Source organism: Strix aluco, chromosome 6 (genome assembly GCF_031877795.1).
Source record: "Strix aluco isolate bStrAlu1 chromosome 6, bStrAlu1.hap1, whole genome shotgun sequence".
Classification (NCBI taxonomy): Eukaryota; Metazoa; Chordata; class Aves; order Strigiformes; family Strigidae; genus Strix; species Strix aluco.
In genome coordinates this window covers 38,248,609-38,271,578 of record NC_133936.1, presented here as the reverse complement: position 1 = coordinate 38,271,578, position 22,970 = coordinate 38,248,609, and the positions used below count along the sequence as shown (strand labels likewise).

At 43.1% G+C, this 22,970-nt stretch overlaps 1 protein-coding gene across 25 annotated transcripts in view; it reads right to left on the bottom strand.

The window, feature by feature from the left end:
* The window catches only part of MAP2 (microtubule associated protein 2), a 242,021-nt gene that overhangs the window by 118,711 nt on the left and 100,340 nt on the right, over window positions 1-22,970 (bottom strand). For 19 of the 25 annotated variants that reach the window (XM_074829675.1, XM_074829674.1, XM_074829688.1 and 16 more), the window contains exon 3: window positions 19,021-19,086. The gene's annotated coding sequence lies outside the window, so the exon portion shown is untranslated. Of the gene's footprint in view, window positions 1-19,020; window positions 19,087-19,450; window positions 19,602-19,745; window positions 19,788-22,970 lie in introns of those variants that run through there. The other 6 variants (XM_074829676.1, XM_074829678.1, XM_074829682.1 and 3 more) reach the window with 4 other exon arrangements.

The window sequence follows — 22,970 nt, the reverse complement described above, 5'->3', positions numbered from 1 at the left end:
TGGGTAAGGAGGGAGAATATCAGGTAACAGATACCCAGCACACATGCTCCCTCCTTTGGGCAGATTGTCTTCTCAGTTCTAAGCACGTTTTGGGGATAATGTCATAAGACTATGGGAAGAGGACTGGGTTGGATCTGCCAACAAAAGGATGATGCCCTGTCTGGTAACGACATCACCAGATACCAGAAAAATACAACTGTACCTTATTAATACAATTGCACCTAACTTAATCACACTTGTGCTTCTCTACCTGGCCAGAACTGTATCTCTGTCTAAGAGGTATATTGTTACCTGACCTGACTCAAAATAGCCACAGTGGCCTAAATGGCACAATTCTAGATTGTACCAGCTGAGTGTGTGACCTCAAAGCAGAAGCTAGTTTAGGGAGACCTCAAGAGTTTGATCACCAGTACAATACCTGGTCAGGGCAGCAGAACTGTCAATACTCCTGGAAACTACAAGGCATCTGAAATGCGCCCCCTTGAAGCTATTTGGATAGTATCAGCCTTTATTAAGGTTTCATTCCTTCAAGCCCCTTTCATCTACATGTGTAGCACCAATTTTCTGGTGGCCTCCTATTACTGGGCTGGCCCATTACCCAGAAAACATATGCCATGTGAAATAGCTCACCCCAAATTACTCCAAACCAATTAAAACAGTTTTCAGAATTGCCTCTTGGCTAAGCATATTTTTTTGAAGCTGTATTTTGCTCTCCTTATTGACTGTCATGGTTTTTTATGCCCTTAGACCATGTCTGGACCTAACAGACCCCAGTCATGGGGGCATTAGCCCAAAATTACTTGAGGGAAACTAGAGTCTTCCCTCCTGTGGCCAAAGAGCCCAAAGGTGAGTGCTGCAGGCTGTGTCGCATCCCAGCTTAATAATGGGGATAGCAGAAGACAGGAACTAAGGCTGAGACAGAGAAGTTCAAAGGCCTCCTACCAACAACTGCTAAGTCCAGACTGACTTACAAAGGCAGAACTGCAACATGGTGCTCTTCACTCAGGAAAAACAAAGGCATAAAGAGAGAAGAAGCTGCCACCAAAATAACACTACAAAAAACTTGTGTCTGAATTCTCTAGAGACATATGGTGTCCCAGTAACAGGCTCCACCAGAAGTAAATACAGACACAACTCATCCTGAACATGTGTGACAATGGGGTCATAAAGTCTGGGAAGCAGAAGACAGAATGAATCTCCTGTAACCCAGTACATGTGCTCGGTGTCACAAGATAAATAATCAATTTGCCTACATCCTCCTGCTGTCACGCAACCTCTACTTGACAACTACACAGCTAGGTGAAACCAACCCCTTAAGTATCAGTAATTAGTGGATAAAATAATTATGCTATATTCTCAGAGGCTCACTCTGCAAAGTTAGCCATGGTGTCTTCAATTCAGATAGATATAGGAGATGGCATACCTTAGTTATAGCTTCACAAGTAACAGCTTGAACAGGTGAAGAGGATTGAACCAACCAGCACAAACTCCAAGGAAAGCAAAACAAAGAAATGCTGAAATAAAGACTGAACACACGCTTGCTATGAAAGTAACTATTTAAGCAAGAAAATACTACCACAAAACAACTTCCTGTATTTATGTGTGCACTTGTAATAAATTCGCTTCAGCTACTTTCAGTTGTTGATTAACAATCAATGAAAAAACAGTCTCACTAACACTACTCCACATGGCTGTTTTAATGCTAAGAGAGTAATGGGTGCTTATATGCCTCAAGAGATTGGAAGAGGGGACTTATTCTTTTGGACAAACTGCATGCTGTGAATTACTTGTTCCAACCTTATTATTCCTAGGAAAAATAAGGTAACTGGTTAAAAGAAACAATCCACCCTAATCTTGCCGCCTACTGAAAAAAATCTTGCAAAACATATTTTGCCACCAGAACTAATAATTGAACTATGCTGCACATGAGGCAGTGCCTTGCATAGTGAGGGCTCGTGTGTGTCTTTGCTTCCAGAGATAATAAACTAACAGCCACAAGGGCACAAAAGGCTTCTTTCCTATTGCAGCACATGCACACACAAAAGGCTAACTGCCTTTGCACGAGAGCAACCATGGCCTCATGGACCCCTCTGAGAATGAGACCTGCCTCCCTGCACCTGTGTATCAGAGGGCAGCTGAGTCCCAACTCCCCCCTGCTATCCACAGGTGAAAGCACAGCAGCAGAAAGAAGCATCTCTACATGTACCTCCCAAGTTGCTCGCAGCCATCCCACCCAGTACCACGGGATGGTCCGGATAAGCACAACGTGCCAATTACCTTTTTACCCATCCAACACCGTTACACCAGTTGCAAAGGAAAGAGCTTGTTGATTATAACAGAGCCAGAAGGACCCCCTGCTAGAAGTTGCTTCCATAACATTACTTTTTACTACTGATTATTAATTGAGCCAACTGATGAAAAATTATTTCCAAAAGCAAGACAGACAGTTTAACAGGAAACCAGCATCAACTGGCAACAGTTAAAGGGGTTCACAAGGGAGTGAAAGGGGGGAATATTCACTGTGGCTTGTCCTACAAATGCCACAAGTTCAAAGCTTGTGTCCAACTTCCAGCATTCTCCAACAGCTGAGAAGGTGCCCAAATGGGAACTAATAACTCCTAACATGTTCTGAGATCCTGAAACATGTACAAGAAAGCTAAAAGCCATCTCAAAAGTCTGCACCATTTTCATATTGTTAATGAGGCCCATTCTTTAAAACACACACATCCTTGGTGTGTTTATGGAGAACATATGTAGGGACTTCTGCCACTGGGATTTCCGTAGATGGAAAGAGTAAATAACATGCAGAAAGGAACCACACTGTAGGAAACAGTGCCCTAAGTTTGATGACATATGTACTGTTTGCAACCAGTCAATAAAACCACACAAATCTGTTTGAATATGGAAATTAAAACATTTCAACGTGAATTTTTTTAAGGTTGAGGCCACACAGCTGCGTGTGTTGGTATTAAACTACTCAGAAGAAATATAATTTATTTTAAACAGTCTTTTTGGTATTTCCCCCCATCATTCTTACCTTTAAACATTCAGATAAGTCCATCACAATTACTGCCTACATATTCATTCTAATTATGTAGATATGTGAATAAAAACATCTTCATTTGTATAAGCATAGCATATACCTGAACACCTCCACATTCACACCACAGCTACACCTTAACCAGCCATGTATGGAATGTCATTATACCAATTTACCAAAGGTGATCAACCAAGAAACAGACATCTCCAGCAAAATGCAGATGTTTAGAATTTTTTAGATGTAAGGGTGCGTTACAAGCATATCTGTAGAAGTCATGAGCATTTTAGAGAAAATGGCAATTTGGGAACCAAAGCAAGCCAAAGCTCTACCAGCTCAACATGAGTGAATAACTAGAAGGTGAATTTTAGTAGTTAATATTAAACAATAAATTGTCCCATCCTACCAACATCATTAATGTCACTTTTCAGCTAACTTGCCTCTGGCAAGACACTCTGCGGTGACAATTCCAATTAACTTTCCTCATCTTTATCTCGCAGGTCACCTGTTTAAAATGCATGTTTACTCCATCTTCTCTCAGAACAAGACTGACTGCAGTGGGGGTGAAGTGTTCTGCTAAGTCAAGTAGGTCACGCTGTCTCAGCTCCACTCTGTAGAAGTCACTCTGCATGTTGTGCAAGCTGTCATTTGACGCGCCTTCCTCCCCAGCTTCCAGGCTGAGCTGCCTTATGCTCTGCAGACAGGCTGTCTCTCCTTCCCTTAGCAGTGGAAGGGAACCCAAAGAGCCATTGTCTTCACCTATGGACTTCAGCAAAAACAATCCCCACTAGCAAGAGCAGCCCTTCTCATGTCAGCATCTAAACTAGCCCAGTGTGCTCTCTTCACTGATTAAAATAGCTCCTTAGGGGCCCTATCGAAAACCCACTGAAGCTGATAAAAGTTTTTACTTTGGTTTCAGTAGGCTTTGAACCAAGTTCTGTTGTTACCATTGTACACTTCCCACAAAATACACAAGGGGAAGAGGAGGAGAATCTGTTTTAATTTAATTCTGTCTTCCCCTGACCTTAAGGAAAGGTGGTCAAAGGATCACTCTGTTACATCAGGAGTGCCCAGGACCTAGGAGATCATTTCAGGAATCCACCACAAGCTGATTCCACAGCTGTGGTGCACAGTGCAATGACAGCTACCAGCTGAAGAGACCCAGTGGCAATGTGAGGAAGCAAATCTGTTTCCCTCTTGGACACACTTATGCACAGAAGCTGTTTATAGGAGCTGAGTATTTGCCCCTGTGGACATCACCTCCAGTCCCTATTCCTCTCCCAGGGAGAGAGTTCTCTCCCAAAACAGAACTTGCACTTCCCGGCACAGACCATCACATCCAAGCGATATGATACCAAACAAGAGGTCTCACATAAAATCAAAATCTCTACAGACCTAAGAGCCAGGTAGACTGAAGAGGGACATGGCTGCAGAACAAAGGAAACTTCAGAGTTTCTTAGACCATATAACAAAGAAAATCAACATTTGTTTAATTATCCATAGCCCCTTAATGCACGCATGGGTCAAATGGTACCGTTTTAGCATGCAGACAAGCCTACAAGAACTGACTGCACACACACAAATTCACCCCATGCCATGGCAGGACTAGATGATTCAAGAAAGAGGACAATCAGCAGGAAGGTGAAGCTGCGTATTAAAGTGCTAAGATCAGTTGTTAGATCTCGACTCTCCGAGGAAGTGCAGAAAAAAGTAGTATGGAGTTCATTGCCTTGAGTCCAGGAGCATTTCTCTTTTTCTAGCCTTCAGTATCAACAACTGCATCTTTATTAGGCCAGGAAACAACTAAATCCAGGCCCTCTGATAGCTCTGCTTTGACACAATCATATAGTATTCACCCTTTAAGTGGCTCTCCCGGCAGTTTCAAGACCCAAGGTGCCAACATATATGTTCCATATAACACATATCATGCAATACACCTTTGGCCCTAACATCAAGTTTTACATATGGTGATTTCTAGGCAGTTAAAATGTTCATTTCTGGTGTTTTAAATATCACAGTAAAAGCATTTGCCATTGCTGCTTGTGCAAGCACTTGCTAGGCCAGTGCCCTCCCATGCTACAGACTGCAGTGTTTTGCTTGCTCCAAAAACCAAAGCCCTGTCACTTAGTTCTTTGCACTTACCCCATCAGCGGCACATTCTCACAGCAATGCCTTCAACCTGCGAATCCCCCGGCAGGACTGCAATCCTTTTGCAAGATCTAGGTCCAATCTGGGCAAGTGACTGGCCTAGTCACTCTAGTTTCAAGCCAATATAGGGCAGATACAGGCTTTAGATAACCATATAAATGCATATATTTTAGGTATCTACCTCATAGCCTCCAGATAGATGAAGATTTTGGAGTTTTCCATGCATTTTCTAGGTAAGAAAGCAGAGTAATGTAGTCAGGTGTGAAGACAGAAATTAAATTACTCATCCCAAGTTACAGAGAAATCAGTGAAAGATCTAGGAGAAAGCTGCCTTAATGCAAGCAATTTTGTGTAACAGCATCTAGAGAACTCTATGTCAAGCACTGTAGAGTTGTGCCATCACATAAGCTACTTAAAGTATGTGGAATGCTCCTTCATCTCCATCCTCCTCCCCTCCCCTTCCCAGAAACTGTAACGGATACCACGTAAGCAGGATGAAATCACTGGGGTTTGCAAGGATCACCAGTTGCATGACTGGAGCCTAAAAAGACAAAAACCATACCTGAAACACTAAAGTGGGGAAAATGCTGAAGACAAGACGACCCAAATAATAGTCAGCAAACGTGCAATTGCTGTTAGACAAACTCCAAGCACCAGTTTCCGTAGGCACCCAGGAGATGTGGCAGCAGGCTCCCACAGCAGTACTGTGATCAACATGCTGCAAGCCCTGGGAATACCTGTCTTCCTGACCAGTACATTTTACATATACAGTACAATGTGCTGGAGGGTGGAAAAAAAGTAAAGTCTTTTACCTAAATGTGTTTATTTTCTTTAATCCACTTTTTTACCCTCTAAGGGTAGTGATTGTTCCATTGCTTTGAAGTTAAAAATCACAGACAGTGAAGTGTACTTAGTAACTAAGAATGTATTTTCATACATTCAATCATGTTGTGTCTCAGTCTCCCCACACCAGTTTCTCAACTCTCAAACTGTTTTATTCAGTGTGCCTACCCATCTACAATTACTCACATTTTCTTTTACAATGGCCTGACTGCTGCAGCAGTCCCGACAGTCCTTCCTCCTCCCCTCCTAAATGGGAATGATGCTCAGGGTGGTTAGAGCAAAAGGGATGAAGGTTCATTTTCCACAAATTGTTACTCACCGCAGCAGAACAATACCAAAGCCACACCAGTGTCCAGTTTCAACAGGAGTTCACAACAGAGAAGGATTTTTTTTCTTCCCCTCCCTCCTCTGCCACCTTTCTTTTTAGTTGGTTGGTTTGTTTTTTCAAGACACTCCCTCCTGCTTAAGTTTTGAAGATAGATGCTGCCCCTCCACCAGCCACCTTCCTGCAAGGGACCCCTGACACGCTGTAGCTGTGACCAGGAGCACCAAAAGGAAATACTGTCTTGGTCACACTGTTCAGCTTGCTGATGTGTCAATTACCACGATCATTGACTCAACAACCCAGGCACAACACTCCATAACAACATCTCCCTTAGGATATATGAGATGTAAGAATGGATTTATGCAGTGCTTATTGGGGCACTTCAAAACTTTTGTAGAAGCTCAACTGATATCTGTGAGACAAAGACTGGAAATTGGCAAAAAGTGACGAATATGTAATAGCAAAGACCTCAAAATTCAATTGTTTATTAACCCACCCATGCACCAGCAACCTCCCAGCTTTCACCTCCGGTGAAGGAAGCAAGGTCCTGAGAGTGTTGCCACATTTCACGTGCTGGAGGACTCACCCCTTCCCATAAGTCTGTCAGCACAGAAAGCTATACAGGATTTTGCTATAGAGTGAGCTAGGACACCATTCAATTTTTAATTTACAGACATGCACTGACAAGCTACAGGCTGTGTTAAGCACCCAACGACAATTCAATAGTCTCTAGTCTCTGCAAAACCACGAGGGTACTCTGCAGCTCTCCCGAGCACAACAGTAGGAGGCTGCCTCCAACAGCAACATGGGGACCCTGAACTCACATGGGGTTAACCTTTGTCTGGGGATGACAAACACATTCAGAAATCTTCCAGAATATTCCTGCTTTCGTGCACTTACTAAAATTCTCATGACTAGGACAGTTTGTCAAAGGGAAGAATTTCACTTGGGTACTTCAACGTTTCAGCCCTTTAAAGTCTTCATTGCTGGCGTTGAGAACACCTGGATAGAACAGACCAATAAAACACGAACTGCAGTCTGACTCCTATTCCCCCTCGCATGCAGAGCTGCAGACCTTCTGCAGCTGCTGCACGTAACTGGCTTTGGACCTGGTCCAGAGATGCAAAGACCTTCAGTCTGCTCAACACTGCCACGCAGACAGCAGAACCAGCCACTGGCTTATGAATCAGTACCATCTCCTGACAGCAGGTAAGCAGGCTGACTTGGATACGAACTGGCACAACAAACAGTGTCTACAGTATGTCATGCATTTGCCATTACATTTTTACTACTGTTATCCCACTTTAAAACTCCTTTGAACCTCTCAACTCTTGCTAGCAAAATTTTGAGAGTTTCCTTAAACATCTTCCATGTCCAACACATTCCTCTCCAAACCTTGCAATTATTTCCCTCCTAATATATTAAATCATAAAACATATTTTGGCTTTCAATGCTTAATGTTCCAGCTATTGTTTATATGGCTACTGTCTTCTGTTTAAAGCAAATCACCCTATTAAAGTGTAGTGATTAATCAGGATGATAAATGCTGCAGTAAGGCCCCTGCTATCAATCACATTTCTTGCGCAGAAAGGCAATCATGCCAAAAAGGGGGGAGAAAGGCTCATTTATCGCTATTGTAGTAAGATTATTTTCTGTTAAGAAAAGTGGCAGCTCCTTTATTCAACAATGAATGCAGACTGTCCAGTAGTTTAGAGACCTAGTAAGATATGGTTAAAGATAATAATAAAACAAAGTTACCCTGTGTGAAAGAGGACAGATGGCAGCCACACAATAGCCATCAAGTCTATTTAAACAGATAAGTAGTCTTCCTACACCCACCCCAGCTCTAGACATGTGCTGATTCAAAGACCGGCTCTCGTCACACAGAGCCCTCTAACCTGAAACAGGTGCAGAGGTCACGGTTTTTCCTCCCACATGGTCATTTACAAATTTGCCCATTCTCTCCGTCAAGCACAAAATAAGCAGAGCCCGGGACAGATGCTCCTGCCCAGCAGCGATAAGCTATGCCTCTGTGCCTTGCAAATATGTGCTCTGGACGCTGGGACAAAGCAGCACAGCTCAGGGAAAGGCAGAAGAGCACTGTGTCAGAAATACAGCGGCCAGCCTGGCAAGCCCAGTGTTTCACTGAATTTCTGAGCCTCAGCAGAGACAAGCTGCCATGGATGGCAGAGGGCTGCACAAGTGATGCCTGTTTCACTGCAGAGATGCAGGCCATCCCCAGGCAGACTCTCTGTACAGACAGAGAAAAATCAGTGACTGATACAGGGAAAAAGGAACAGAAAATCACCGGTGTCAGCCCGGGTGGCCAGAGCGGGCAGACTGCAGTGAATTTTGAATGACATGGATTGGTGAATGACTTAATTTCCGCTAAGCGGCCAAGGGCCTTGATCCAAGGCCAATTTCTGCTATGGGGAGCATTTCACCAAAAGCAAAAGGTGCTGATGAGCCTGAGAAACCAGCAGCCAGAGACAAGTGGAAGACAGAGGGGAGGCATCAGGGGGCTGGCGGGACAGAACATCTCATCAAGTTTCTGTGAAGTCTGACGGGCCCTTCCCCCACAGATACTGCAAGACTAGGGCTTTTAATATTGCAAGGATTACTTCAATCCATAGGCTTAACCTTCCTACAGCAGACCTGCACAGAGACAGAGCGCCACTGTCCTGCTGCTGCGAGCTGGTCCGTCAGCTGCAGCCTGGCCAGCCAGTATTTCAGGCATGGCCAGCAGCTACAGCTTCCTGCAGGGGCTGAGCGCCTCTGCTTCCCACCTGACTGACACCCTGCACTACTTCATCTTTATACACGTCCATCTTCTGATGATCTCTGCAAGCAGCATTGCTGGGAAATGAAAATGCTCTGGGTTCAGTTCTCATAAACACTCACTGCTGTAAATCCTCAAAAGCCTTTTTAAGCTCTGTCATAACATATGACTTTCTTTCCCATGACATAGTTTATTACACAACTATTTCTTTCTCTTGTTTTAAGAAGAAAGGGAACATAACTGCAAGAAAGCATATTAGCACCATAACATGAACTGAATCCAAAGGTGGTAACATTTTTTTGGCAGAATACATACGAGCAGTTTGGGCCCCTCATTACATTTAGTAAACTATACAGACAGAACTACAGGTGGAAAGGAGATGCTCACATCTGGGACTACCCTTCACGCTATAAGCCTAGCCTAAGGCTTTTCAAGTTAACAGTCAAATACATAGATGCTGGATTAGGACCAGTAAGAGTTATTTTTAAAATCATTTTATCAATTTTACTTCAGTAACAGTATTTTAGAACACCTAAATAACCTTTCTGCCTGACAAGATAGAAACAAATGTCTCCCCTTTGACAGATGTAGAAAGCAAAAAAAGCCAGTAAGACCCAAACACTGGGGATTTATAAACTGAGCAAGTGAAAGAAGGTACACTCCTTTTTTCCTCGCTAACATTATAGATTTAAATTCTACTTTTCTATATTATATATACACACATATATACACAGGCTAAATTCATATTTGGTTACAGACAGAAGCTGATCTGCTCCAGGAATTAGTTTGTCCACAGTACTTTATTCAAACAGACCTCATAAAAATAATTCTAACTCTAGCACTCCTTCACTGATATTAGGAAGAAGAGTTTGTTTTGGTATTTCTCCTGCCCATTTGGATACTACAGAAAGGCATTTTACAGGTCAAGACGATGTTATTACAAGGGCTCCTCATAACAAAGACAGCTCCAGAAAATGTAAATAGAAACACTAATAAAACATAAGTGAACATCTGGACACAGATGCAATGATTTGACTGTATCCCCTTCCTTATGTCTCACTGCTTTTCTCCATTTTTAATTACAGGTTGGTATTTTAGGGAGAAAAATCACAAATACATAGCAAAGCTGACACCATGGCTGAATGTGTGCCCTGCTGGGCACAGATTAACCTTTAACAGATGAAGAACAAAAAATAAGTTTTGGGTTGCGTGGCCAAGAAGAATTTTGTAGCACAGTTGTGATGGTATCAAATCGCAATCCAGAAGGTAACTGAGGTGGCTCCAGTGCTCAAGATGTCTCTGGAACAGAACCACAATCATCTGATAAATTGCCTATAAAAGATACCACAATAGCCCTGAGCCTCCATGAGCCCTGTTTTAAACATAATCAGCAGAAGGTGGAGGGATTTTTTTCCCCCCACAGATCACCTTACAACAGGGAGAGCACAAAAAATAAAAAAAGAAAGAAAAAAAAGGAAAAGACAGACAGTCTTGTTGCTACAGCTCTCAAATCAGTGTCAGAGGAGAGCTCCCCGGGCCCAGGTCTTTCTTGGGAGGGCTGCACCATCTTTAGCAAAAGGCACAATTGCCTCATTTCTGCCCGCACAGGTGGGCTGGTGTCCCAGCCCCACAGTGACACAGCTGGCAGCAGTAACGGTGGCCTTCACACGGTGAAGAACAATGTCACCAGCACAGGGAAAGACATCCATATGTAATACAACTTGCACAAACTGCAGCACTATAGTTACACAGAGCCTTCTGCCTGGAGGATTCTGAACTGCACCTCGGCGGCCCAGCTGCCAAGCACAAACTCCCAGGAGCAGGAGTTGTTACACTTAATGCACCCTTCTGCTGCTGTTCCCTGCATTCAGTATGTTAAACAAAATTAAACACATTGCATTTCCTGCAAAAATACATGAATGAGGAATGACAGTACACAAAAAAGCAGGGCCTAAGCACTGATGGATCTGTAAACATCAGGGTGAAACAGTTACAGGACTAGAACTCTGAAAGTAACAGGATTCCACCATAATAACACTATGATCACTCAAAAACTCTCAAGAATCCTTCCTAGCCAGTCCCACTGTAGTCGGACCATACAGCCACATCATACTAAAAGGCTTATGAAGACCAAAATCTCTGACTTCCCTGCTCTTACACCCTCCCTTGGCAAACACTGAGGGCACACAGCAGACCGAGGGGGGACCAGCAAGATGTGCAACAGTTTAAAACGACACTCTGTCTCCTTTTATCTGTGATACAGCCACAGAGAACTTCTCTCCTTTTTTAATTCAAATATTCTTTAGTGAGTTCTTTCAGGGAGTTAATCCTTCGTTTGTATACTGTTTGCAAGCCACATGGATGCATTACTTGTATCATGAAGCATGGTTTCCATCCCTTCTGTTCTATAATTAATGATTAAAGCACTCAAGTTTCCTGCTTGTAATGCACACAATGGTATTTAAAGTTTTTACACATGCTGGCTAGCTACACAATTGTAAAACTACTTTTAGTAACTGTATACATTAGACTTGAATTTAACCTTTTCATAATTACTTCCACAAGTTTTCGCTGAAAGACATTTTTACTAATGGACACTAAATACAACAAACCTAAGAATAAGTACATTCATTTAAATGGTCAAAGGTATTTTGTGTATTTTGCAGGAAAGATTGCCTAAGTAAGCAATTCTGCCCATGTCTCATGGCTGCCGTTACAAATACTGCTGTTCTTATCATTCATTATGTAACATCACCACTACAAATAATAGCACCAATTCTTATTTTAATGATTATTAATATGCTTAGTTGTATTGCAGCAGTACTTCGTGGCAACTTTCCAAGAAAAAGGATTCAATTCTCCTAGGCACTGCACATCCATCCAAGGAGAAAGCAAGCTTCTGCTCAGGGGGACATCAACAGCAGCTTTGAGTACAGTGAGTCCACACCACCAGGCACTGAGAGCACAAACCTCTGCAGATCCTAGTGGGTTTTGAAAAGAGATGGAGGCCCCTTTGGTATATGTACAGAACTATGGGGTGAGGGGGAGATCAGAGAGTTTTGTATCTCAGATTTCTATCTTCCCTGGGGGCATTCAGCACATTACTGAGCATCCCAATTTGTTGCTTTAACTTCTATCTTATCATGACTATGAAAAAAAAATATTATCAGTGCAATTTTGACTCATTCTTTGGCATCTAATGTTCCTTTAGTTTTATGATTATGTTGCTAAACCCAAGAAGAGATTACTCAACTGTTGTCCTTTAGAGATTCTGAGCATACACTGTAGGAGCTGCGTGCTGGCTCTAGCAGAGCATGTGTTAAAGAGTGAGGAGCTCACTGTACAGCACATTCAGCTGCACTTTGTTTCACTTAGAAATGAAGCATGTGTGTTTCAAATTTCCTATAAGCTTTAGAAAGACATGAGATCAACAGTCAGACTACACTCGACTTTGCCAGGAGCATGGGGAAGTCACTGAAGCAGTATGTCATCAGGTTAGGATCTGTCCTCACTGGACAGCTGATCCTGAGAGCAGCTGAGCACCTCCGCGGCTGGCTGGGATTACACCCCGCTGTAGCACCAGGATGAGGCCTGGCAACACAGACTTGCTGGCATACACTTAAACTGCAGCAGTAACTAATTCCTGATTTAACATCAAGTTATCAATACAGGTATCAGCCATCTTGAATCATTATAAACTTGGTTTATACTGCATTAAGTCAATATGGAGGGCCCTAAAGCCAATTCATCAGTCAGGGCACCGCAATCACATTAAGAAGTGCCGAGAAGAGTTTTGGACTGATGCAAGTAAATCCACCCTTAAACAAATTGCAGTTAAACTGCTGTGACTATGGAAATCCTAAAGCAGGTAGTTCTGTCCTAAATTATTAAAATGTTACTGGGTTTGTCCCTTCTCTGACCCCAGTCAGAGGGTGACTGACTGCAGACTAAGTTTTTATGCCTTTGCTTTCAGACAGAAGTGAAAGCAAGTTGGAGCTATCAGTGAGATTGCTTGCTGGTGTGCTCAGGGCTAGATAAGAGAGAAAAAAGATGCAGCAGTGCTGAATCCAGGACAGGGCAGCCTGGGTTCTAGGGCTAGAGTGTCCAAAGGCAGAACCTGATCAATCTCCAGATCCTTACAGCCCTGTGTTTCCACTCCTGCTGCCCTTTTCCACAATATCTCAGTCTCAAATATTTTAGAAAATAGCAGGGGAATTCGGAAGATTCACACTGTCAAGAGAGGCTTCTAACCCTGTGAAACTCCAAATCAACTCTATTGACATCTTATCTTGGAAATCATCAGCACAGAAATGTCAATAAAACCCTAACAATCTTCCCAATGCTCACAGAGGATGTAAAATACAGTTGGAAGGGAGTAGTAGTCAGTAGCCTGTGCATTGCTGCCAGAAGTACATACAGGGCCTGACAGCACGCTGACCAACACTACCTCCTGCCAGCACACGGATATACCGAGTAGGTGAACAGTGCTCCTCGCTGCAGAGCAGAACACCAGGTGCCTTCCACAGTGCAAAAATGAGAATCAGTTTAGCATGATTTCCTCTCTGCTATACTACGTATGCAGTGGACTGTGCTGCCCTATACATGCAGTCGGCAGGGATTTGTCACAGTACTTTTCACAGAGATGTGTATTTGTTTCCACGTCTGTAACTCAAATACCTGAAATGGGTGTTTTGAGGATGTGTCGCATCTGAGCCTCCACAGCTGTCTGATGTACCCTTCTCTCCCCAACCAAACTCAGGGCTATGGATTCTACCATAAGATGAAGTTTTTCAGTACTAAATGCTACGAAGCTGAACAGCACAGGGCTCAGGCCCTTTTGGGCATGTTGATGGAAGTGACTTAGGAACCACAGAGACACAGGCAACTGGATGATACAGGGCGTTTTATACTGACATTGAAATACACAGCTCTGTCATCTCTCCCCCACTGCTCTCTATTCCTGCCTCTAGCAGTCATGAACCTCTTCCCCTTGATGATGAAAAGGCTAAAGAAAGCCACTTTCTTAAATGTGACTCATTTTCTTTTAGCCAATTAAGGCATACATTTGCATTTTTAAGAGCAAATATACACACAAAGTCAGAAAAAGAAAAGATGAACCCAATTACTAACCACACATACTGAAAAATCACCTTATCGCAAGAACCAGGATGACTCAGAAAACAAATGTAAATAGCTTCTGTGATTTAGCACCGACTGACACCCAATGTATTAAAATAAATTGCCCATGATTTCTTGCAAGCTTCATGCTAATGCACTCCATAAAACGCCACTGAAAACGCAGCAGTGCATAACTATCTAAAAGCTTCACTTGGTGGCAAATAATACAATGAATTGTCCCCTGATCAGGACAGGGAAAGGAAGTCAATCTGCATCTCCAGGCTTTCGGGGAATGTTCCAGGTTTGTAGAGCATGAGTCAGCAGCATTGCTGCTATAGAGGTTTTTTCCTAGCATGCTACCGGCAACACAGTCTCTTCTGCCTTTTCCAGCTTTGGTATGGCAGTGTAAGTGTCCATCAGGAAATAGCCACCTTTCGTATTAAATGGGACAGGTGAACTGATTGCCATTTATTCATTATCATGTTAAAAGTATTCACAGACCTGTATGATCACAATATAATTCTATACAGCAAAGAGCTCCACAGGAAGGAACAGTTAAGCTGATGGGTGAAGGTGGGAGAAATCAAGTCTTTTACTAAATATATTTTAACCTTTTTATTAGTACTGCTACTACAGTAATACCACAACCACTTTGTTACAGCAGCCAAGACAAAAGCCACCATACTAAGTCTCATGATCGAATTTTGCACATATATAGTTTCCTCTAACCAATTCATTCACACTTCATTTTGCAAATCTGATGAATACCGCTACTGAGAAATACATTGGCAGTTCTTTATCTGTTTTATAGACAAAATAAGGAAGAGAAGGAGAACACACACTTCTAGAAATTAACCTGGCAGCCTACAGCCCTTCACAGCAACTGCAGGCCTGCACCTAATCACTCTTCCACCAGTTGAGGCCATGTCAGCTGAGCTCCAGTTCATCCTCCATTGGATTTCTGTGCTTTGATGGTTATTTTCTTGACAGGTTACGCAGGGTCCTCCCTAAAGTTACTAAACCAAACTTCTGCTAACTGTCTAACTGTCCCTAACTCTTAGTATTTTAACACAGCTTGACAGAGAATGAAGGACAGAAATTGTTTTCGATTTCTAGGAAGAAAATACAAACTGAAACGAGTCCTCCCTTCCCTCAAATGAAGAGAGAACTGACATAACCTCACCACTTGCTGTCTCTGATCTTCCAGGCAGGCAGTACACGCACACGATGCCCAGCCAGCACCCTGGAGCAGCTCTAGCACATGCCGTGTCCTGCCCAGCTGACAGCACAGGGCCACAGAGAAACTGGGGTTCTCTGGCGAAAAGGTAACGGAAAATGTGGTGGGGAGGAGGGGAACAAAAGATGTAAACCCATAGCAAAACAACTTTCATCAGGACCATGATGAGCCATTAGCTCCAGTTTTAGCTACAGAAAACCAGTTTTATGTGGATTATGTTCTCCCCAACTAATAATTCTTGAGTTACTGATCACTTTCAGCCTGCTTTGGTGCAGAAGCAGAGGTAACTGTCCTCCTACAAGTCACATGAAAACAGACATCCAAGTAGAAGAGACAGACCCTGCAAGTGACACCCCCTCAATGTCCCAACTTAAAGGAAAGCTGTAACATAGGACCCTTATTTGCCACTCAAAAATTTGCCTAGGAGGTAGTCTTTCTAATTAGTAAAACAGCAAGAAAATCTTCACTGAGTATTCTTCATCGAGGATGAGACATAAATCAACAGGAAAGCCAGCACCCATTAATTCCGATGCTCAAAAGAATACTTGTTTCATGTAATCATAGGACAAGACAACATTAATACTGGTGATCTAACTCTAACCCTAGTAAACAAACCGAGGATGTTGAGACCCAGCCTAGAACAGCCATAAAGCAAACCTCCTCCTTACCTCCATCGCATGTGCTAAGAGAGTGCCGTCTAACAGGCAGGGTTAAAAAACAGATGATAAATCTCAGGGCAGAGCCAGACACAGGGGCTCATGCTTGCTCCTGATGCTGCTCCCCTCAAGAGGGCCCTGGGGACGAACGGACGCCACCCGTTGCTTCTGAATGTCTTTGGCGCATTCGGTCACCATGTCATTTGTTTAAATGAAGGCAAATGCCAAACATCACGTCATTCTGGGTGCATGCCCTGGAGTCCACAAACTGTAATCCAACACACCTCCTTGTCACTGTACACCCTGGCTTCCGTTGCCTTTTTGTATCAGCTAACAAAATGTTTTTCTTTTGCTATTCAAAGCCATCTTATGCTACCCTTGTGCCCACAGAATTTTTAAGTCCTGTCAATCCAGAATTAATTCTCTTCACACAGCATTAGTGCCCCTTACCTCTACTTTAAGAAAATGATACTGTTTGAAATAATTTCCTTTTTTACCAGCATAACATCTCATTTTCTTCTTCGTAGCCAGAAGGAACGATTTGTAACATGAATCTTAAAAACCCAGAACAAAGGAGGAGGATAAAATGACTGATAAATCAGAGGTGTAAGAAATGTATATGTGTTGTTTATTTAAAAAACAAACAAAAAACCAGTCTCCTCACCAACTCTGATTTATTAACAAACAGTGACACCCTTTCTTTGTTTTTAGGAGACCATAGAGGACTGATAAGATGCTGTGCACAGGAGATAAGAGACATTTCCATAGGAGATGAAAACCATTCATCTGAAGGGATAACATCAACAAATTTGACTCATTATCCACTGATACTGTAACAACTAGGCAGTTCTACTTGTCTGCTAACAATGCCATCACTTCTCTTTGTGACAGATCCTTCCTTTCCCCTTCTCCAGTGCCGCAGCAAAACCTTGGACTCCGACACTGAGCCCAGCAAGCAGCATTAGTCCTTGAGACAGAGTTTGCAAAACATTAATGAAATCAGAATGAGACTGCAGTTTGGCTTGTTGCCCTTGGATAATGGAAGTGAAATTAAAAGTAGGGGGAAGAGAAGGGACTTGCTCATAGCTAAAAACAGATTGCTGAATGTATTGTTCAAGAATTAAAGCCTTTTATGCACTATTCACTTCAGGTTTTTCTATTTCAATGAGTCTAGTGATAATTGATACCAGGAGGAAATAGCATTAAAAGCAACTAAGAAAAACTAACAAGTAAAGCATTCATTTGAAGAATTTTATTTAGCCAGAAAAACCTATTAAGGTAAGAAGCCTTCTGCCAAAGACAGAAAAAATACAGGGGCCGAGAGAACAGAAAGATGTGTAGAAGAGGAATAAAACTGTACATAAGAAAAACAGGAGAGAGAATATCCTGAAAAATTCACAAATGCTTTCCCCCAAGAAGCAGCATCTATCAATCACCCCTAGCAATTTATTGCAATGAAATTGATTATTCATCACATTTCAGAGAGATGCATTGCTGCTAGCAGTGGCCCACATCCTTGACAGTGCTGATCTTCTGGCTTGGGGTTCCTGCCTGTCTGGGGACCCAGACTGGCCATTTAAGGAGACCAGGCTTTCTCACAGAGTTATCATTACTCCTGGTTTACCCAGGATAGAAAAATAATTACCTTTCCTGAAGAATTTCTCACCTTTTTTATTCTGGTTTTTAAAAGGCATGCTGAAAGTTCAGACTAAAGACACATGTGGATTTAGATTGCTGCCCTACAAACACACATATTCCCTCCAGGTCTAAATGCAGAGCTAAGAACTATGATCACCTGTAGGACACCTGGGAAGAACAACACATGACAAAGTCTGGCTTGGAAGGTATTAGGTGAGAACTGGAACCTGAGAAGTTAATGCAAGATGGATATACCTTTCCCTCTCTCCCTCAAGGCAGAGGGAGCTGATTTTCAATCCTGCCTAGATTTCTTTTTTTTTTAATTATTTTTTTTTTAAGGGCATAGTCCTCACTGCAAATCAATGAGATCTGTATTCCTTAACCACCTGACACATCTGAAAGTTCAATACAAAGAAAGTTGCTTAATGTTATCTCACCATTTCATTTACAGCATCAAGGAGTTAAAGCAACCAAAGCCAAAAGGTATTGGGGGAAGAGTATAATAAACTACTTCTCTTGGGAACCAGCAATGACACTGTTAAAAAAACCCAGTCTGTTTGCTTTATTTTGATAGGTAGAAATAATTTCTGAAGGGCCAGTGATATGTCAAAAAGCCATCAGACAGACGGTCTTCCAGAACTGCCCCGCCCTGCCAGGTTACTGAAACACTGTGCATAAAACCCCTGAGCTGAGACACGTGCGGTTTCTGGCAGCAGAGAACGGGTTAAAAGAAGTTTCCCTCCTCCATGAAAGCGATACAGTCTGAAACCACCACTATGCTTTCTGCTGTGTGCTGTGATAGATCGTACCTGCTCTGAGCAAACCAGTGAGTTTAACCCTGCTCTTGCTGATGCTAAAAAATCAATATTAAGATGACCCCACATCTGATACCACTGGAGGCAGTTTTGTACCTGCGCTATACTAACCCGAGACAATAGACAAGCACTCAGGTTTGTATCTCGCCCTTTGGTAGCTGCAGCTGAAAGGACTCATTAAATGGCTAGAGCATATGCATACACAACAAAAATAACTTTAGAGTGGCTGTCAAAACAATTTAAAAATCTATGCAAAGCTGCAACAAAACACAGTTTGACAAAATTAACAACTATTGTTTAAATAAGTAAAAAAAACAACCCCACACAAAAAAACCCCAAACCAAAACCCAAAGAACAGCCCACACCCTGTATCACATTCATTCCCACATTCTCAAAATCACATTCAAATACAGAGATGTCCTACCTTTTCAATCTGTGAGCAAGCAGATTCCAATCAGTGAGTCACGTCCAAGACTATATACTGGAGAATCTGTTAATATAAAACAAAGGTGGGGAAAAAAAACTGAAAAGACTTAATTTTTGCAGGAAATCAGTTTTCAGCTATGAGAAAAGTTTTTTTTCTATTATACAAAGACATAGATGCATAAACATATCCATACACGTATGTGTGTATGAAGGTGTGTTTGCATATAATATACATTATGTATGCATCAAATATATTTATAAACAAAACACAGAAGTTTATCACCTATACATTTTAATTCATCCAGTGTGCACTGCTACGGAATTTAATCTACAGCAGACTAAATCCAAAAAGCTACAGCATAAAGGTATAGCTCTTTCAAATCTTCAACAAGCAAAGAAACCTGACATTTTTAAAAGAAAATAATTACCAGCTCATATGCTGCCATACCACAAAAGCCTATCCTTAAATAACTGCTGCATAATCATTCTCCTGGAGTGTTGTTATCCATCGGCTCGCTGCCTATCTCCAGACAGACGCAGTCTGCAAGCCACCAGCTTGTATCTACCATGTGTACGTCAGGAAAAGGAAAACTGCAAATTAGAAGAAGTCCCCGCAGCGGTGAAAAGGAAAAGAGGGTGAGTGGGAGAGGAAGAGGGAGTTCACTGGCCACAGAAATTTCGAGAATGATGACAAACCAGCCGGCTCCGCCATCATCCACTTACAATAGGATGCTGCACCTCACGGCTGCTGAAGCCGTTTGTCAAGGGGTTGCTGGTATCAAATGCCTGACAGGCATTTTAATTGCATCCAACCAAGTGTGTCCCCAGGAATCGGGCCTTTAATCCTATGAATATCATCAACTGGTTTCTTTTGTGCTGCTGCCAAACACAGAGGCATGCACTGCAAACAGGCAGCAGCGCGCTCTGTTTCCACTGCGATGCCGATCCAAATCCTAAACAGGTTTTACGGACGGTACATGCTGAAAAGGAGGTCTTGAGGGATTTAGCATTTTCTGCATTACAGATTAGGAGGGCTATTCGCTCTCCCCCTTTATTTTTCTACCTAGCGCTTCTGTTCACATGTTGAACCAGCTCGTCTATACTGTTATTTGAGCCTTGCATTTACTTATTCACAATGGGAAATAAACCCAGGGAAAACGCAGAAGTGCTGCAGGACTGTAGGGACAAGCGGGGACCCTTCAGGACTAATACAATGGAGGAACAGGGCTCACTGCATAGTTCAGCAAAGGAGCTGCTGTGAGGGGTCCAGTTTTACTGCTGCTATTCAGCCATTGTGTCTGACTTGATCTCACCTCCCTATTCCAAGGCTTTCCCCAGAACAATGTTAATCTGAGTAGGACAAGGGACCTGTGAATTGGGAAATCACCCACTGTTTTGGGAGGAGACAGGGCACTACTGGGGAGAGGCAGCAGAGAAGGGGTAGAGGAACATAAAGGATTTTTTTTTAAAAGAGAGCGAGAAAAAGTTGAAAGATGAACTGGTTTGTTTTCAAGCATTGTAAGTTTGTAATGAAACAGCATAAGCAGCAAAGGAGCAGTCAAGAGAAACCAGGGAGCCGAACCACACTCTTAAGGGCTGAAGACAAGCTTAAATTTCTCTGCAGTCAGGACACACAAGCCAACTAGATCCACTTTCCAATAGCAAGCTGGTGGTTTTCAGTCCCTGTAACAGCAGAGCCCTTGAGAGGGAAGGATGTCAACAGGAGAACATCCCTCTACCACAAAGTATGGGAGAGGTCCAACAAACCCCATTTACCTTTGAGAGGGACAAGGGGCTTGCAGGAAGGAGTAATAAACTTCCCATGGACTTCTATGGTTTCTCTCCCAAAATTTTGGGGGTAGAGGGTTGCAAAGGGAATTGATTCCCTTCTGCCTTCCCCCACAACCATGACAAGATGACTTTTCACACATCCATCAAACTTGGCATCAACCAGAAGTTCCACCCTCATTGCTATAAACAGATCCCAGTGCCTTAAAAGCATCTGTCCTGACCTGACAGTTTCCCCCCGGCTCTCTAAATCACCACAGCAGTAAGTAGGACAAGGAAATGCAGGAAGGTAGCCCCCAAAGACAGCTTGTATGGGACAAGGATGACAGTGGAACAGGTACCGCGTGGCGGCAAAAAGGCCTTCAGAAGGAACAGAAAAAACAAGCAAGAGCAGCACTAGCGCAATTCTTAGACCTTTCCTTGAGAAAGCCTCCTGTGACTCATCGGAAGGGGTGCCTGCTGCTGCCAAACCTCCCACTGCAGAGCTCATCCTCTGCAGAAACCAAGGAAACTCTAATTGTGCCCTCATCTTCCTCAGCTCCACCATTTAACAGTTTGTGCTTGTTCACAGTATTGCTACCATCCCTCCCTCACTTCTACAGCTCCCCTCCACCAGCCACTCTTCCCCCAAAGCAACCAGGAGCTCTAGGAGGTCCCAGAAACACCACCACAGAGTTGGGATGGTGGAGGGACGGCAAGAAGCCATGAAAACTGTCCTGTAATTTCTCTCAGATGTTCCTGACAGATGTCATGTGGTTCACAGGAGACTGATACATATTGCCAGGCTGTGTCCTACACACTGAGGCCCACGATGAATCTTCAACCAACCATCCAAATCGCCTTTGCTCTGTCCATACAAGCATTTCCAGGGGCTCAATCTGTCAAAACAGCCCGTGGCAAAGGGTTTCATCATAAGATACTGCAAATAAGAGACAATCTTAATAATCAAGTTTGCTCTGGCTTCCCTGCGATATGTCTTTTCATATTCCTATAAAAGCATTTCTGACAAGGCAAAAGGCACAAGAGGACATAGGGGTGAAGGGCCTAATCCAGGTAGATGCTGGAACACAGAGAACATGCAGCCCTCTCTGAGATTTAACCTCATGTTTTCCTGGCTCGGCTAGGAAAGCAGGATCAGCCACAAAGCAAACTCATCACATAAAATTAATGTACCCCAACACACTGAAACAGCAACACTTGTGAGCAAAAAGAATATATATACATTGGTAAATTGACAAGTCAAGGTCCTGGAAATATTGAAATTATGAACTCATGCTACATAGCATGCATTTTCAGCACCGTACCTCTAAAAGAGTAATAAAGACATTTACAGTTTCAATAAAGCAGGTGGTGAGACTGTGACTGAAGCCTGGTCTAAACTCTAAAAGATCTTGGCTGTTCAGGTGGGCCTTTCTCTTTAATTCTGACATATATGCAAGACAGTCCACTCAGTTTCATTACTGTACTGTAGGAGAGCTTAGAAAATCCAGCTGCATACTGGGTCCCTCTGTGCAAGGTGCTGGGCAAAACAGGAGACCTTCTATTATAACAGATTACTTAAAAAAAAACAAAACGCAAAAGGAGTGTCATGGTTTAACCCCAGCCAGCAACTAAGTCCCACCCAGCTGCTCGCTCACTCGCCCCTGGTGGGGTGGGGGAGAGAATCAATAGGATAAAAGTGAGAAAACTCCTGGGTTGAGACAAAGACAGGTTAATAGGTAAAGCAAGAGGCGCGCACACAAGCAAAGCAAACCAAGGGATTCATTCACCCTTCCCACGGGCAGGCGGGTGCTCAGCCATCCCCAGGACAGCCGGGCTCCGTCACGCGTAACGGTGACTTGGGAAGACAAACTCCATCACTCCAAACGTCCCCCCCTTCCTCCTTCTTCCCCCCAGCTGTATGTGCCGAGCATGACGCCACACAGTCTGGGATATCCCTGGGGTCGGTTGGGGTCAGCTGTCCCGGCTGTGTCCCCTCCCGACGTCCTGTGCACCCCCAGCCCCCTCGCTGGTGGGGTGGGGTGAGGAGCAGAAAAGGCCTTGGCTCTGTGTGAGCACTGCTCAGCAACAACTAAAATGTCCCTGTGTTATCAACACTGTTGCCAGCACAAACCCAAAACCTAGCCCCATATCAGCTACTATGAAGAAAATTAACTCTAT